Source organism: Tamandua tetradactyla, chromosome 16, assembly GCF_023851605.1.
Source record: "Tamandua tetradactyla isolate mTamTet1 chromosome 16, mTamTet1.pri, whole genome shotgun sequence".
Taxonomy (NCBI): Eukaryota; Metazoa; Chordata; class Mammalia; order Pilosa; family Myrmecophagidae; genus Tamandua; species Tamandua tetradactyla.
In genome coordinates, this window is record NC_135342.1 from 64,543,620 (window position 1) to 64,560,502 (window position 16,883).

General features: G+C 37.6%; 1 protein-coding gene across 1 annotated transcript in view; it reads left to right on the forward strand.

The window, feature by feature from the left end:
• The window catches only part of ZFHX3 (zinc finger homeobox 3), a 1,060,470-nt gene that overhangs the window by 8,844 nt on the left and 1,034,743 nt on the right, over positions 1-16,883 (forward strand). The gene's annotated exons all lie outside the window — the stretch shown is intronic.

Sequence of the window (16,883 nt, forward strand, 5' to 3'; positions counted from 1 at the left end):
ACACTAACATTCTAGGTTTCCAAGAAAGCTGCCTGGAGAGAAGTCCAAGCAGACAATTGTGTTTTTCCTTTATGGTTTTATCTAGAGGGGAGTCACAACATAATTCACATCCACCATACTCTCTTAGTTCATGGAGAAAAATAACCAGGTAATACATCTTTGTTTCTCTATTGCTTCCTCCCTGCTTTTTTTTTAACCTACGGAATCTTATTTTTATTTTAAGAGCAACAGAATTTGTTGGAAAACCAGTTTTACATACAAAATGAATCTTTATCTCCATGATATTATAAGCAAGAAGTACTGGGGAGTACATAGGACAGAAAGCGCAGTAAATTTATTTCTCATTTTCAGCTATAAACTGGGGTCTAATTCTTTCTAAAGATTGATGATAAAGATGGGGTTTTGCAGCGCTCTGACAGGGTTGGGCATATATATCTAGGGTATAAAGGCAGCTTTTGGACATCACTGTGCTACCTTACTGCCTCGATTTTGTAACTTGGTAGCTGCCAGGGCAGCACTCTTGGCTTGTTGCCATCCCAAGCATTCTTTAATAGGCCAAAAACTATGGCTGTGGCAACTGGCATTTCTCAGTTCAAGGACATCCTCATGAGTGTTTCTATTGTCAGAGGGAACACAGATCAGGCTTTCTTTTGTTCTTTTCTACAGAGTATCAATAGGAATTTGAAAGATCTTGGAAAAGAAAGAAATTTATATGTGTGACTTACGTACACAATTTCAAAGTTGTTTCCTGAAACTAGGTATACTGGGGTTCCTTTACCTTTGTGAGGAGGTGGTCGATTCAGATAAGCTTATGATAGGAGAAGTTTAACACCACAAGGAATATAAGGGTTATCCAGATGGCAGCTGACATGGTTTTGTCCTTTGAGATTTAAATTGATGATTGTTCCAGTTTGCTGGCTGCTGGAATGTGATATACCAGAAATGGAACAGCTTTTAAAAGGGAAATTTAATAAGTTGCAAGTTTATAGTTCTAAGGCAGTGAGAATGTCCAAATCAAGGCATCCAGGGAAAGATACCTTGTTCAAGAAGGCCGATGGTGTTCAGGTTTTTTCTCTCAACTGGAAAGGCACAGTGGCAAGCATAGTGATGTCTGCTGGTTTTCTCTCCGGGCTTCTTGTTTCATGAAGCTCCCCTGGGAAATGTTTTCCTTCTTCATCTCCAAAAGCCTCCAGCTGCATGGGTGGGTTCTCATGGTTCTCATAGGTCTAAAACTTTTTCCAAAATGTTTCCTCTTTCAAAGGATTCCAGTAAACTAATCAAGACCCACTTGGAATGGGTGAAGTCACATCTCCCTCTAATCAAAGCTTAATATCCACAATTGGGTAAGTCACATCTCTGTGGAGATAATTTAATCAAGTTTCCAACCTAAAGTACTGAATAGGGATTAAAAGAAACAGTTGCGTCCACAAGATGGGTCAGGATTAAAACTTGGCTTTTCTAGGGTACATAATCCTTTCAAGCCAGCACAATGATCTAAGCCATTAACTTCATGTTCTGTAGGAAATGCTGTTCCCACTCCCAAATGTAGTACATTTCTAGGGTTTGGGTTTTTATGATTGTTCCAGGTTTTAAGTTTCTGCTTCCAGTGGATTCCCATTCTCCACATTAAACATATGCTAGTTTTCTTTGTTGTTGAAATTTTTGCTTTCCACAGCAACCCAGATATGGAACTCAGCCATTGCCTGCATTTCATCCCATACCACTCACATAAGAAATGTTGCAGCAAAAGGTGTCGTTAAAGGTTGGAGGCAAAGGAGGGAGTTTGCTTTGCAGTGGTACAAACAGCTCAATAATGAATATTAGGCAATTCTTTGATCTCTCAACACCACTGACTTCTCACTGACTACCTTTCTCTGAAGTCTTTGTCTCTCTGCCATGTTGCCTAATCACTTCTTTTTCTTTCTCTATTCCATTTCCTCCTCATTTTTTCTCTCTTCTTGTTTCCAAATTTCTGTTTTCTCATTAAAACCAGTTTAGTACTTGTTTGGATTGTTTTTGTCTTCCAGTTGGACTCATCTTCAAATGCAAAATAGCACATGAAAAGAATCCCTGTTCTGTGATGGTTCATTCCTTACCATGACTTCTATTGATTGCTGGTTTATTTTAAGTCATTCTGCTATAAAACTCCATAGCTCTGTGAAGTATTATTAGATAAGGAGGAAGCATGATTAAAGTAAAGCAAAGTCAAGTCATTTTTTATTGGGGTACAAGATCAACACCCATAAGTCAATAGTGTTTATTTACATAAGCAATGAGCAATCAGAACAAGAAATCAAGAAAATATTCCATTAATAATAGCAACTAAAAATATCAGATATCTGGGAATAGATCTAATCAAGTATGTGAAGGACTTGTACACAGAGAACTACAAAACATTCCCAAAAGAAATTTTAAAAGACCTAAATAAATGGAATGATTTTCTGTGCTCATGGATTGGAAGTTGAAATATGATTAAGATATCAGTACTACCCAAAGCAATTTATAGATTCATCACAATCACAATAAAAATTCCAACAATCTTCTTTGCAGAAATGGAAAAACTTATCATTAAATTCACATGGAAGGGTAAGGGGCCCCAGATAGTTAAACTCATCTTTTTTTTTTCGCATGGACAGGCACTGGGGATCGAACCTGGGTCTCCGGCATGGCAGGTGAGAACTCTGCCTGCTGAGCCACAGTGGCCCACCTTGTTAAAACCATCTTGAAAAAAGAAAAATGTAGTTGGAGGACTCCCACTTCCTGATCTTAAAACTTATTATAAAGCCACAGTGATCAGAAGAGCATGGTACTAGCACAAGGACAGACATTCAGACCAATAGAATACAATCGAGAGCTCAGAAATCAACCCTCACATTTATGGCCAACTGATAATGGCAAAGACTACTCAACTGGGAAAGAATAGTCTCTTCAATATATGGTGCTGGGTAAACTCAATCTCCATGTGTAAAAAAATGGAGGAGGACACTTAACCAAAAATCAATACAAAATGTATAAGAGAGTAAAATATAAGGGCCAAAACTATGAAAGCCCTAGAAGAAAACACAGGGAGGCATCTCCAGGACCTTGTGTTAGGCAATGGTTTCTTAGGCTTTAAACACAAAGCACAAGCAGGAAAAAAAAAAGATAAATGGGGCCTCATCAAAATTTAGAACTTTGTACCTTAAAAGATTTGTTTTCAATCTACTAAATTTATTTTAACATTTGTTTCCCTTATTTATTTTTAATCCATATGTTTTACTTTTCTATTGAAAAGGTAGATAAAAGGAGCCTCAGACACAAAGTTTTCACAACCACACAGTCACATTGCAAGAGCTCTATCATTATACAATCATCTTCAAGGAAACATGGCTACTGGAACACAGCTCTACATTTTCAGGCAGTTCCCTCCAGCCTCTCCATTACACCTTAACTAAAAAGGTGATATCTATTTAGCATAAGAATAACATCCAGGATAACCTCTCAACTCTGTTTGGAATCTCTCAGCCATTGACACTTAATTTTGTCTCATTTTGCTCTTCCCCCTTTTGGTAGAGAAGGTTTTCTCAATCCCTTGATGCTGAGTCCCAGCTGATTCTAGGATTTCTGTCCACATTGCCAAGAAGGTCACACCCTTGGGAGTCATGTCCCACATAGGGGGAGAGCAGTGAGTTTGCTTATTGCGCTGGCTGAGAGAGAGAGAAGCCACATCTGAGGAACAAGAAAGTTTCTCTTGGGGGTGACTTTTAGGCCTAATTTTAAGTAGGCTTAGCCTATCCTTTGCAGGGTTAAGTTTCATACGAACAAACCCCAAGACTTGGGGCTCAGCCTGTTGCTTTGGTTGTCCACACTGCTTGTGAGAATATCAAGAATTCCCCACTTGGGGAAATTGCATTTTCCCCTTTTCTCACCATTCCACCATGGGGACTTTGCAAATACTTTTTTATTCACTGTTCAGATCACTCTGGGATTTATTGGGGCATCACTCTGGACAAAGCTACAAAATCTCATGCCCTACCCAAGATTCCATGTACTTATGGAATTCAATTAAGCTGTCCACATAAGTTATATTAGGAACTGCACTAGTCAAAATATAAATTTTGTACCCAATAAACATTTTTTGCTTTAGTCTCACACATAAGTTAACATTTTAAAATATTAGTTACCATCTATTTTCAACACCTCATGCAAAAACATTTTTAAATTTGTGCATTTAGTCACTATCATTATACACTCTAGGCATTCCTAGATTATACCACTTCAGTCTTTTTTGACTATCTTTCCTTCTGATTTCATTTGTGCCCCCAGGCCTCCTCCCTCTATCATTCTCACATTCAGCTTCATTCAGTGTTCTAACATTATTTTATTACAGCTAGATAGTATTATGCTATCCATTTCTGAATTTTTGCCATCAGTCCTGTTGTACAATCTGTATTCCTTTAGCTCCAGTTACCTAATATCTACCCTATTTCTTCTCCTAATGGTCTCTGTTCTTAACTGAAATTCTCCAAGTTCATTCACTAATTTAGTTCGTATCAGTGAGACCATATAGTATTTGTCCTTTTGTTTCTGGCTATTCTCACTCAGCATAATGTCCTTAAGGTCCATCCATGTTGTTAAATGCTTCATAACTTTATTCTGTCTTACAGCTGCATAATATTCCTTCATATGTATATACCACATCTTGTTTAGCCACTTATCTGTTGGTGGACATTTTGGCTGTTTCCATCTCTTGGCAATTGTAAATAATGCTGCTATAAACATTGGTGTGCAAATGTCCATTTGTGTCCTTGCCCTCACGTCCTCTGAGTAGATACCTAGCAATGGTATTGCCGGGTCATATGTCAATTCTCTACTTAGCTGCCTGAGGACCCACCAAACTGCCTTCTGCAGTGGTTGTACCATTTGACATTCCCACCTACAGTGGATAAGTGTGCCTCTTTCTCCACATCCTCTCCAGCATGTGTCATTTTCTGTTTTATTAATAATGCCCATTCTGGTGGGTGTGAGGTGATATCTCATTGTGGTTTTGATTTGTATTTCCCTAATAGCCAGGGAAGTTGAGCATCTTTTCATGTGCCTTTTGGCCATTTCTATTTCCTCTTCTGAGAAGTGTCTGTTCAAGTTTTTTGCCCATTTTGTAATTGGGTTGTTTGTCTTTTTGTTGTTGAGTTGAAAAATCTCTTTACGTATTCTGGATACTAGACTTTTATGTGATATATCGTTTCCAAATATTGTCTCCCATTGTGTAGGCTGTCTTTTGACTTTCTTGACGAAGATCTTTGATGCACAGAAGTGTTTAATTTTGAGGAGTTCCCATTTCTTTCTTTTTTTCTTCAGTGCTCATGCTTTGGGTGTAAGGTCTAGGAAACTGTCTCCTTTTATAAGATTTATAAGATATTTCCCTACATTTTCTTCTAACAGTTTTATGGTCATAGATCTAATATTTAGGTCTTTGATCCATTTTGCATTAATTTTTGTATAGGGTGTGAGAATATGGATCCTCTTTCATTCTTTTGCACGTGGATATCCAGTTCTCTAGGCACCTTTTATTGAAGAGACTGTTCTGTCCCAGGTGAATTGACTGTACTGCCTTATCAAAGATCAGTTATCCACAGATGAGAGGGTCTGTATCTGAACACTCTATTTGATTCCATGGGTCAATATATCTAGCTTTATGCCAGTACCATGCTGTATTGTATGCTTCGTAATGCACCTTAAAGTCAAGTAACATGAGACCTCCGACTTCATTTTTTTTCTCAGGATACTTTTAGCATTTGGGGCACCCTGCCCTTCCAGATAAATTTGGCTATTGGCTTTTCTATTTCTGAAAAGTAAGTTTTTGGGATTTTAATTGGTATTGCATTGAATCTATAAATCAATTTAGATAGAATTGACATCTTAACTATATTTAGTCTTCCAGTCCATGAACACAGCATGCCCTTCCATTTATTTAGGTCTTCTGTGATTTCTTTGAACAATTTCTTGTAGTTTTCTTTGTATAGGTCTTTTGTATCTTTAGTTAAATTTATTCCTAAATATTTTATTCTTTGGTTGCAATTACAAGTGGAATTTTTTTCTTGGTTGCCCCCTCAGATTGTTCATTACAACTGTATAGAAACACTACAGATTTTTGAGTGTTGATGTTGTAACTGGCCACCTTGCTGTACTTATTTATTAGCTCTAATAGTTTTGCTGTGGATTTTTCAGCATTTTTGACATAGAGTATCATATCATTTGCAAACAGTGAGAGTTTTACTTCTTCCTTTCCAAGTTTGATGCCTTGTATTTCTTTTTCTTGTCTAATTGTTCTGGCTAGAAATTCCAACATAATGTTGAATAATAGTGGTGATAGTGGACATCCTTATCTTGTTCCTAATCTTAGGGGGAAAGTTTTCAGTTTTTCCCTATTGAGGATGATGTTAGCTATGGGTTTTTCATATATTCCCTTTATCATGTTGAGGAAGCTCCCTTCTCTTTCTATCCTTTGAAGTGTTTTCAACAAGAAAGGATGTTCAGACTTCCGGAGAAGATGGCGGCTTAGTAAGATGCACGGGTCTTAGTTCCTCCTCCAGAACAGCTACTAAAGAAACAGAAATGGTACAGAACAGCTCCCGGAGCCACGACAGAGACCAAAAAGACAGCGTACCCCATTCTGGAATGGCTGAACCGGCTGGGAGAATCCGCTGTGGTGAGATCCCCAAGGGGCGTGCGCTTCCACGGGCCGTGGCGGCTGGCGGCCGGACCCCTCCCTCCCTCCTTCCCAGGCCGGCTGGGAGATTTGGACAGGCGGTCCCCTCAAGCCGTGGCGGCCAGCACCCCCCCCCCCCCGACGCGTGGATCCCGGGCCGGCTGGGAGATCTGGATTGGCACTCCCCCAAGTCGCTTTGGCTGGCGACCTGCCCCCACAGCGAGAGTCTTCCAAAGTTAAAGGAGTCACAGCATCTTTTACTGGTGGGACCCGCAGACAGACGAGCACCACATACTGGGCAGGATAAGAAAAACAGAGCCCAGAGATTTCACAGGAAAATCTTTTAACCTGCTGGGTCCCACTCCTAGGGAAATCTGATTAAATGCGCGGATGCCAGCAAAAAATAACAGATCATGCCAGGAAAATTGAAGATATGGCTCAGTCAAAGGAACAAACCAATAGTTCAAATGAGATACAGGAGCTGAGACAACTAATTCTGAATATACGAACAGAAATGGAAAACCTCTTAAAAAACCAAATCAATAAATTGAGGGAGGACATGAAGAAGACATGGGCTGAACAAAAAGAAGAAATAGAAAGTCTGAAAAAACAAATCACAGAACTTATGGGATTGAAGGACAAAGTAGAAAAGATGGAAAAAACAATGGATACCTACAATGGTAGATTTAAAGAGACAGAGGCTAGAATTAGTGAACTGGAGGATGGAACATCTGAATTCCAAAAAGAAACAGAAATTATAGGCAAAAGAATGGAAAAATTTGAGCAGGGGATCAGGGAACTGAATGATAATATAAAGCGCACAAATATACGTGTTGTGGGTGTCCCAGAAGGAGAAGACAAGGGAAAAGGAGGAGAAAAACTAATGGAAGAAATTATCACTGAAAATTTACCAACTCTTATGAAAGACCTAAAATTACAGATCCAAGAGGTGCAGCACACCCCAAAGAGAATAGACCCAAATAGGCGTTCTCCAAGACACTTACTATTAGAATGTCAGAGGTCAAAGAGAAAGAGAGGATCTTGAAAGCAGCAAGAGAAAAACAATCCATCACATACAAGGGAAACCCAATGAGACTGTGTGTAGATTTCTCAGCAGAAACTATGGAAGCTAGAAGACAGTGGGATGATATATTTAAATTACTAAAGGAGAAAAACTGCCAACCAAGACTTCTATATCCAGCAAAATTGTCCTTCAAAAATGAGGGAGAAATCAAAACATTTTCAGACAAAAAGTCACTGAGAGAATTTGTGACCAAGAGACCAGCTCTGCAAGAAATACTAAAGGGAGCACTAGAGTCAGATACGAAAAGACAGAAGAGAGAGGTATGGAGAAGAGTGTAGAAATAAGGAAAATCAGATATGAAATATATATAATACAAAAGGCAAAATGTTAGAGGAAAATATTATCCAAACAGTAATAACACTAAATGTCAATGGACTGAATTCCCCAATCAGAAGACATAGACTGGCAGAATGGATTAAAAAACAGGATCCTTCTATATGCTGTCTACAGGAAACACATCTTAGACCCAAAGATAAACATAGGTTGAAAGTGAAAGGTTGGGAAAAGATATTTCATGCAAATAACAACCAGAAAAGAGCAGGAGTGGCTATACTAATATCCAACAAATTAGACTTCAAATGTAAAACAGTTAAAAGAGACAAAGAAGGACACTATATACTAATAAAAGGAACAATTAAACAAGAAGACATAACAATCATAAATATTCATGCACCGAACCAGAATGCCCCAAAATACGTGAGGAATACACTGCAATCACTGAAAAGGGAAATAGACACATATACCATAATAGTTGGATGGAGACTTCAATTCACCACTCTCATCAATGGACAGAACATCTAGACAGAGGATCAATAAAGAAATAGAGAATCTGAATATTACAATAAATGAGCTAGACTTAACAGACATTTATAGGACATTACATCCCACAACAGCAGGATACACCTTTTTCTCAAGTGCTCATGAATCATTCTCAAAGATAGACCATATGCTGGGTCACAAAGCAAGTCTTAACAAATTCAAAAAGATTGAAATCATACACAACACTTTCTCGGACCATAAAGGAATGAAGTTGGAAATCAATAATAGGCGGAGTGCCAGAAAATTCACAAATACGTGGAGGCTCAACAACACACTCTTAAACAACGAGTGGGTTAAGGAAGAAATTGCAAGAGAAATTAGTAAATATCTCGAGGCGAATGAAAACAAAAACACAACATATCAAAACCTGTGGGACGCAGCAAAGGCAGTGCTAAGAGGGAAATTTATTGCCATAAATGCCTATATCAGAAAAGAAGAAAAGGCAAAAATTCAGGAATTAACTGTCCACTTGGAAGAACTGGAGAAAGAACAGCAAACTAACCCCAAAGCAAGCAAAAGGAAAGAAATAACAAAGATTAGAGCAGAAATAAATGAAATTGAAAACATGAAAACAATGGAGAAAATTAATAAGACCAGAACTTGGTTCTATGAGAAAATCAATAAGATTGATGGGCTCTTAGCAAGACTGACAAAAAGAAGAAGAGAGGGGATGCAAATAAATAAGATCAGAAATGGAAGAGGAGACATAACCACTGACCTCACAGAAATAAAGGAGGTAATAACAGGATACTATGAACAACTTTACGCTAATAAATACAACAATTTAGATGAAATGGACGGGTTCCTGGAAAGGCATGAACAACCAACTTTGACTCAAGAAGAAATAGATGACCTCAGCAAACCAATCACAAGTAAAGAAATTGAATCAGTCATTCAAAAGCTTCCCAAAAAGAAAAGTCCAGGACCAGATGGCTTCACATGTGTATTCTACCAAACATTCCAGAAAGAATTAGTTCCAACTCTCCTCAAACTCTTCAAAAAAATCGAAGTGGAGGGAAAGCTACCTAATTCATTCTATGAAGCCAACATCACCCTCATACCAAAACCAGGCAAAGATATTACAAAAAAGAAAACTACAGACCAATCTCTCTAATGAATATAGACGCAAAAATCTCAACAAATTTCTAGGAAATCGAATCCAGAAACACATTAAAAGAATTATACATCATGACCAAGTAGGATTCATCCCAGGTATACAAGGATGGTTCAACATAAGAAAATCAATTAATGTAATACACCATATCAACAAATCAAAGCAGAAAAATCACATGATCATGTCAATTGATGCAGAAAAGGCATTTGACAAGATTCAGCATCCTTTCCTGTTGAAAACACTTCAGAGGATAGGAATACAAGGGAACCTCCTTAAAATGATAGAGGGAATATATGAAAAACCCACAGCTAATATCATCCTCAATGGGGAAAAATTGAAAACTTTCCCCCTAAGATCAGGAACAAGACAAGGATGTCCATTATCACCACTATTATTCAACATCGTGTTGGAGGTTCTAGCCAGAGCAATTAGACAAGAAAAAGAAATAAAAGGCATCAAAATTGGAAAGGAAGAAGTAAAACTATCACTGTTTGGAGACGATATGATACTATACATTGAAAACCCGGAAAAATCCACAACAAAAATACTAGAGCTAATAAATGAGTACAGCAAAGTAACAGGTTACAAGATCAACATTCAAAAATCTGTAGCATTTCTATACACTAGCAATGAACAAGCGGAGGGGGAAATCAAGAAACGAATCTCATTTACAATTGCAACTAAAAGAATAAAATACCTAGGAATAACTTTAACTAAAGAGACAAAAAACCTATACAAAGAAAACTACAAAAAAACTGTTAAAAGAAATCACAGAAGACCTAAATAGATGGAAAGGCATACCGTGTCCATGGATTGGAAGACTAAATATAGTTAAGATGTCAATCCTACCTAGATTGATTTACAGATTCAATGCAATACCAATCAAAATCCCAACAACTTATTTTTCAGAAATAGAAAAAACAATAAGCAAATTTGTCTGGAAGGGCAGGGTGCCCCGAATTGCTAAAAGTATCTTGAGGAAAAAAAACGAAGCTGGAGGTCTCACGCTGCCAGACTTTAAGGTATATTATGAAGCCACAGTGGTCAAAACAGCATGGTACTGGCAGAAAGATAGATATATCGACAAATGGAATTGAATAGAGTGCTCAGATATAGACCCTCTCATCTATGGACATTTGATCTTTGATAAGGCAGTCAAGCCAACTCACCTGGGACAGAACAGTCTCTTCAATAAATGGTGCCTAGAGAACTGGATATCCATATGCAAAAGAATGAAAGAGGACCCGTATCTCATACCCTATACAAAAGTTAACTCAAAATGGATCAAAGATCTAAACATTAGGTCTAAGACCATAAAGCAGTTAGAGGAAAATGTAGGGAGATATCTTATGAATCTTACAATTGGAGGCGGTTTTATGGACCTTAAACCTAAAGCAAGAGTACTGAAGAAGGAAATAAATAAATGGGAGCTCCTCAAAATTAAACACTTTTGTGCATCAAAGAGCTTCATCAAGAAAGTAGAAAGACAGCCTACACAATGGGAGACAATATTTGGAAATGACATATCAGATAAAGGTCTAGTATCCAGAATTTATAAAGAGATTGTTCAACTCAACAACAAAAAGACAGCCAACCCAATTACAAAATGGGAAAAAGACTTGAACAGACACCTCTCAGAAGAGGAAATACAAATGGCCAAAAGGCACATGAAGAGATGCCCAATGTCCCTGGCCATTAGAGAAATGCAAATCAAAACCACAATGAGATATCATCTCACACCCACCAGAATGGCCATTATCAACAAAACAGAAAATGACAAGTGCTGGAGAGGATGCGGAGAAAGAGGCACACTTATCCACTGTTGGTGGGAATGTCAAATGGTGCAACCACTGTGGAAGGCAGTTTGGCGGTTCCTCAAAAAGCTGAATATAGAATTGCCATATGACCCAGAAATACCATTGCTAGGTATCTACTCAAAGGACTTAAGGGCAAAGACACAAACGGACATTTGCACACCAATGTTTATAGCAGCATTATTTACAATTGCAAAGAGATGGAAACAGCCAAAATGTCCATCAACAGACAAGTGGCTAAACAAACTGTGGTATATACATATGATGAAATATTATGCAGCTTTAAGACAGGATAAACTTATGAAGCATGTAATAACATGGATGGACCTAGAGAACATTATGCTGAGTGAGTCTAGCCAAAAACTAAAAGACAAATACTGTATGGTCCCACTGATGTGAACCAACATTCAAGAATAAACTTGGAATATGTCATTGGTAACAGAGACCATCAGGAGTTGGAAACAGGGTAAGATAATGGGTAATTCGAGCTGAAGGGATACAGACTGTGCAACAGAACTAGATACAAAAACTCAAAAATGGACAGCACAATACTACCTAATTGTAATGTAATTATGTTAAAACACTGAATGAAGCTGCATCTGAGCTATAGTTTTTGTTTGTTTGTGTTTTTGTTTTTTTTCTTTTTTATATATTTTTATTTTTTGTTTTTATTATTATTTTTATTTTTTTCTCTATATTATCATTCTATATCTTTTTCTGTTGTTTTGCTAGTTCTTTTCCTAAATCGATGCAAATGTACTAAGAAATGATGATCATACATCTATGTGATGATATTAAGAATTACTGATTGCATATGTAGAATGGAATGATTTCTAAATGTTGTGTTAGTTAATTTTTTTTAATTAATAAAAAAACTGCAAAAAAAAGGAAAGGATGTTGAATTTTGTCAAATGCCATTTCTGCATCAGTTGAGGTGATCATGTGGTTTTTCTGCTTTGATTTGTTGATATGGTGTATTATATCAGCTGATTTTCTTATGTTGAACCATCCTTACATACCTGGGATGAATCCTACTGGGTCATGGTGTATAATTCTTTTAATGTGCTGCTGGATTCGATTTGCAAGAATTTTGTTGAGGATTTTTGCATCAATATTCATTAGAGAGATTGGTCTATAGTTTACTTTTTTTGTATGTCTTTGTCTGGCTTTGGTTGAGGGTGTTGTTGGCTTCATAGAATGAGTTAGGTAGCTTTCCTTCCTCTTCAATTTTTTTGAGGGGTTTGAGCAGGATTGGTACTAATTCTTTCTTGAATGGTTGGTAGAATTCACATGTAAAGCAATCTGGTCCTGGATTTCTCTTCTTGGGGAGCTTCTTAATGACTGATTGAATTTCTTTACTTGTAATTGGTTTGTTGAGGTCGTCTATTTCTTCTCAAGTCAATGTTGGTTGTTCATGCCTTTCTAGGAAGTTGTCCATTTCATCTACATTGTCGAGTTTATTCGCATAAAATTGTTCATAGTATGCTCTCATTACTTCCTTTATTTCTGTGGGGTTAGTGGTTATGTCTCCTCTTCAATTTCTGTTTTATTTATTTGCATCCTCTCTCTTCTTCTTTTTGTCAGCCTTGCTAAGGGTATATCAATCTTACTGATTTTCTCAAAGAACTAACTTCTGGTTTTGTTGATTTTCTCAATTGTTTTCATGTTCTCAATTTCATTTATTTCTACTCTAATCTTCATTATTTCTTTCCCTTTGCTTGCTTTCAGGTTAGTTTGCTGTTCTTTCTTTAGTTCTTCCAAGTGGACAGTTAATTCCTCGATTTTTGCTCTTTCTTCTTTTTTGATACAAACATTTAGGGCAATAAATTTCTCTCTTAGCACTGCCTTTGCTGCATCCCATAAATTTTGATATGTTGTTTTTCATTTTCATTTGCCTCAAGATATTATTGATTTCTCTTGTAGTTTCTTCCTTGACCCACTGGTTGTTTAAGAGTGTATTGTTGAGCCTCTATATATTTGTGAAATTTCTGGCCCTCTGCCTATTATTGATTTCCAACTTCATTCCTTTATGATCTGAGAAAGTGTTTTGTATGATTTAAATCTTTTAAAATTTATTGAGACTTGCTTTGTGACCCAGCATGCCATCTATCCTTGAGAATGATCCATGAGCACTTGAGAAAAAGGTGTAGCCTGCTGTTGTGGAGTGTAATGTTCTATAAATGTCTGTTAAGTCTAGCTCATTTATTGTATTATTCAAATTCTCTGTTTCTTTATTAATCCTCTGTCTAGATGTTCTGTCCATTGATGAGAATGAGGAATTCAAGTCTCCAGCTATTATGGTAGATGTGTCTATTTCCCTTTTCAGTATTTGCAGTATATTCCTCACATATTTTGGGGCATTCTGGTTCGGTGCATAAATATTTATGATTGCTATGTCTTCTTGTTGAATTGTTCCTTTTATTAATACAAAGTGTTCTTCTTTGTGTCTTTTAAGTCTTTTACATTTGAAGTCTAATTTGTTGGATATTAGTATAGCTAATCCTGCTCTTTTCTGATTGTTTTTTGCATGAAATATCTTTTCCCAACCTTTCGCTTTCAACCTATGTTTATTCTTGGCTCTAAGATATGTTTCCTGCAGACAGCGTATAGATGGGTCCTGTTTTTTAATCCATTCTGCCAGTCTATGTCTTTTGATTGTGGAGATTAATCCATTAACATTTAGTGCTATTATTGTAAGGGGAATACTTCTAACATTTTGCCTTTTGGATTTTATATGCCAAACCTAATTTTTCTTCTTTTTACCTTACTGATAGTCCTTATTTCTACACTCTTCTCCATACCTCTCTCTCCTGTCTTCATATCTGTCTCTAGTGTTCCCTTTAGTACTTCTTGCAGAGCCAGTCTCTTGATCAAAAATTCTCTCAGTGATTTTTTGTCTAAAAATGTTTACATTCCCCCTCATTTTTGAAGGTCAGTTTGCTGGATATAGCATTATTGGTTGGCATTTTTTTCTCTTTTAATAACTTTAATATATCATCCCACTGTCTTCTTGCCTCCATGGTTTCTGATGAGAAATCTATGCACAGTCTTATTGGGCTTCCCTTGTCTGTGATGGATTGCTTTTCTCTTGCTGCTTTCAAGATTCTCTCTTTCTCTTTGACATCTGACATTTTGATTAGTAAGTGTCTTGGAATAAGTCTATTTGGATCACTTCTGTTTGGGGTATGCTGCACCTCTTGGATCTGTAATTTTAAGTCTTTCATAAGAATTGGGAAATTTTCAGTAATAATTTCCTCCATTAGTTTTTCTCCTCCTTTTTCCTTCTCTTCTCTTTCTGGGACACCCACAGCACACATATTCGTGTACTTCATGCTGTCATTCAGTTTCCTGAGTCCCTGCTCATATTTTTCCATTCTTTTCCCTATATTTTCTTTTCTTGTTGGATTTTAGACATTCTGTCCTCCAGTTCACTAATCCTATCTTCTGCCTCTTGAAATCTGACATTGCAGGTTTCCATTATTTTTTTCATCTCTTCTACTGTGCCTTTCATTCCCATAAGTTCTGTGATTTGATTTTTCAGATTTTTGATTTCTTCTTTTTTTCATTCCTTGCCTTCTTTATATCCTTCCTCAATTCATTGATTTGATTTTTGATGAGGTTTTACATGCCTGTTCAAACATTCTAAATTAATTGTTTCAACTCCTGTATTTCACTTGAATTGTTGGTTTGTTCCTTTGACTTGGCCATATCTTCAATTTTCCTAGTATGATTTGTTATTTTTTCCTGGGGTCTAGGCATTTAATTACCTTAAGTAGTTTATTCTGGAGATTGTTTTCACTTTTTTTTCCTGGATGACTTTGTTGTCTATCTGTTCTTTGACATTCAGTTCAGCTTATTCTGGACCTCTAGCTTAGGTTTTGTTTAACAAATCAGAATTTTTCAGTTCTTGTTTTCTTTTTTCTTGCCCTGCCTGTATGGTGCCTCCCCCCCATTACCCTTAGGAGAGTCTACTTAGGTATTATAGACCCAAGCCAGGTTTTCCCAGACCAAACTGGCCTCCTCTTAGGAGGAAAGAGTCACCTGAGTCAGTTTTCCCTGAGGGTGAGACCCAGTAGATTGAAAGACTTTCCTGTGAAGCCTCTACACTCTGTGTTTTTCCTATCTTGCCCAGTATGTGGTACTTTTCTGCCTGTGGGTTCCACCAGCATAAGGTAGTATGGTGCCTTTCACTTCAGCAGACTCTCCCTGCTGGGGGCATGGTTGAGACAGAGGAGAGGTTGTAGGCTGGCTTTAATTGCCTCACTTTTCTAGACCCTGGGTTCTGAACTCCTTGAGGGAGGGATTCCACCTGAGCTGGATCCCACCCTTCTGCTGGGGAAGGCACAGGCAACAGAGAAACACTGAAACAAGCTCAATTATGCCCATGCCTGGGGCAGTTGGAGCCTGAGAAGCCTTGCAGCTATATCCAAAGAGCAGTCAAGCCATAGAAATACAGCCACAAAAAAGAAAGGGAAAAATCCTTTTCAGAGCAGGACCCCCATTCCTTGGGTTTGCCAATCAAGATCTTAAGTTGGTATGTTGCTTTGTGTACCTTCAGGTCCTATGTGCCCCCTCCTTTCCTTCAGGGCCTAAACCCTTTCAAGTTTTATGTGCTATCCTATTCAAAAACCTCTTTTTTCTTTTTTCTTTTTCTGTCAGCCCTGTCCCCTCTGCAACGAGGCAAAAACCAGCAACTTCCACTTTTACTTGAGGTTCAGCTGACCTAGGGGCCTATTTTTAATAGTCAGAATTTGTGACTTAATTCCACAATTGGAGCTTGTTATACTCAGCCCCTGCTGCTGGAAATGTCCCTTTCCTTTCCCTTCTGGAAAGCAGCCTGTTGGGGAGGGGTGCCAGCTGCTGCAACTTGGGGAACTCATGGTTCTGGGTAGGCTCATAGCTGGTCCAACTGGTAAAAACTGGGGTATGCTGTTTGTGTCCAGTCACTGATGTGGCCCCCACAATTGTTCTGTACTGTTCCTTGCTATTTACTACCTGCTCTAGAGGACAAACTAAATCCCATACCTCGCTAAGTCGCCATCTTGCCTCCCCCACCTCAAAAGATTTTATCACAAAAGCAAAAAGACAACCTCCATGATGGGAGAAAATATGTGGAAACCACATAATGGATAATATAAAGAATTAATATCCAGAATATATAAAGAGATCCTTCAATTTAACAACAAAAAGACAACCTAATGTAGAAATGGGTAAAAACTTTGAATAGACATTGCTCCAAAGAAGATATACAAATGACCAGAAAGCACATGAAAAGATGCCCAGTGTCATTAGTCACCAAGGAAATGCCAATCACAAGCACAATGTGATACCATTTCACACCCATTAGAATAGCCGCTATTAAAA